A 2,182-nucleotide genomic window follows, 5' to 3' on the forward strand; every position below is an offset into this window, starting at 1 on the left:
ATGAGTTCTCCAACTTTTCATGCTTCTTTCTTCATTCCCTTGATCCAATCTTTGCCTCCTAAACCTTAAATCACTTAACAAACATATCAAGGCATCCAATGGAACCAAGGTGAGTTAAATTTATTTATTTTAAGATCTAAAAAGCATGTTTTCACTCTTAAGCACAATTAAAGGAGAATATACAAAACCATGCTATTTCAATGGATAAATGTGGGTGAAAGGTCATAAAATCTCTTAAAATCAATACAAGATAAACCGTCAAAATGGGGTTTATCAACTCTTGGGAAAAGCTAGTTAATGCCTTCTTGGCAAAGTTCTTTCCACCTCAAAAATTGAGTAAGCTTAGAGTGGAAGTCCAAACCTTCAGACAGAAGGAAGGTGAATCCCTCTATGAAGCTTGGGAAAGATACAAACAATTGATCAGAAAGTGTCCTTCTAACATGCTTTCTGAATGGAGCATCATAGGTATCTTCTATGATGGTCTGTCTGAACTGTCCAAAATGTCATTGGACAGCTCTGCTGGAGGATCTCTTCATCTGAAGAAGACGCCTGCAGAAGCTCAAGAACTCATTGAAATAGTTGCAAATAACCAATTCATGTACACTTCTGAAAGGAATCTTGTGAACAATGAGATGAATCAGAAGAAAGGAGTTCTTGAGATTGATACTCTGAATACCATATTGGCTCAGAACAAAATATTGATTCAAAAAGTCAATATGATTTCTCAAAGTCTGTCTGGAATGCAAGCTGCACCAGGCAGTACTAAGGACGCTTCATCTGAAGAAGAAGCTTATGATCCTAAGAACCCATCAATGGAAGAGGTGAATTACATGGAAGAACCCTATGGAAACAGCTAAAATCCTTCATGGAGAAATCATCCAAATCTCTCATGGAAGAATCAACAGAGACCTCAACAAGGTTTCAACAACAATAATGGTGGAAGAAACAGGTTTAGCAATGGCAAGCCTTTTCCATCATCATCTCAGCAACAGACAGAGAATTCTAAGCAGAGCCACTCTGACTAAGCAACCATGGTCTCTGATCTAATCAAAACCACTCAAAGTTTCATGACTGAAACAAGGTCCTCCATTAGAAACTTGGAGGCACAAGTGGGTCAGCTGAGTAAGAAAGTTACTGAACTCCCTCCTAGTACTCTTCCAAGCAATACAGAAGAGAATCCAAAAGGAGAGTGTAAGGCCATCAATATGGCCAAATTTGGAGAGGAGGAAGAGGCAGTGATCGCCACTGAGGAAGACCTCAATGGACGTCCACTGGCCTCCAATAAGTTCCCTAATGAGGAACCATTGGAATCTGAGGCTCACACTGAGACCATAGAGATTCCATTGAATTTACTTCTGCCATTCATGAGCTCTGATGAGTATTCTTCCTCTGAAAAGGACGAAGATGTCACTGAAGAGCAAGTTGCTAAGTACCTTGGAGCAATCATGAAGCTAAATGACAAGTTATTTGGTAATGAGACTTGGGAGGATGAACCCCTTTTGCTCACCAAAGAACTGGATGACTTGACTAGGCAGAGATTACCTCAAAAGAGATAGGACCCTGGGAAGTTCTCAATACCTTGTACATTAGGCACCATGAACTTCGAGAAGGCTTTGTGTGACCTAGGGTCAAGCATAAACCTCATGCCTCTCTCTGTAATGGAGAAGCTAGGGATCTTTGAGGTACAAGCTGCAAGAATCTCACTAGAGATGGCAGACAATTCAAGAAAACAAGCTTATGGACTTGTAGAGGATGTTCTGGTAAAGATTGAAGACCATTACATCCCTGCTGATTTCATAGTCCTAGAGACTGGGAAGTGCATGGAAGAATCCATCATCCTTGGTAGACCCTCCCTAGCCACAGCAAAGGCTGTGATTGATGTTGACAGAGGAGAATTGATCATTCAAGTGAATGAAGAATCCTTTGTGTTTAAGGCTCAAGGATATCCCTCTGTAACCATGGAGAGGAAGCATGAAGAGCTTCTCTCAAAACAGAGACAAACAGAGCCCCCACAGTCAAACTCTAAGTTTGGTGTTGGGAGGCCACAACCAAATTCTAAGTTTGGTGTTGAACCCCCACATTCAAACTCTAAGTTTGGTGTTGGGAGGTTCCAATATTACTCTGAACATCTGTGAGGCTCCATGAGGGCCCACTGTCAAGCTACTGACATTAAAGAAGCACT

At 41.2% G+C, this 2,182-nt stretch overlaps 1 non-coding gene across 1 annotated transcript; it reads right to left on the bottom strand.

Moving 5' to 3' along the window:
- Positions 1-338: 338 nt before the first annotated feature.
- Positions 339-446, bottom strand: LOC112714104 (small nucleolar RNA R71). Its single transcript, XR_003159060.1, has one exon. It is a non-coding gene; the product is annotated as a small nucleolar RNA R71 (small nucleolar RNA).
- Positions 447-2,182: the final 1,736 nt, after the last annotated feature.

This window comes from Arachis hypogaea, chromosome 9 (assembly GCF_003086295.3).
Source record: "Arachis hypogaea cultivar Tifrunner chromosome 9, arahy.Tifrunner.gnm2.J5K5, whole genome shotgun sequence".
Classification (NCBI taxonomy): Eukaryota; Viridiplantae; Streptophyta; class Magnoliopsida; order Fabales; family Fabaceae; genus Arachis; species Arachis hypogaea.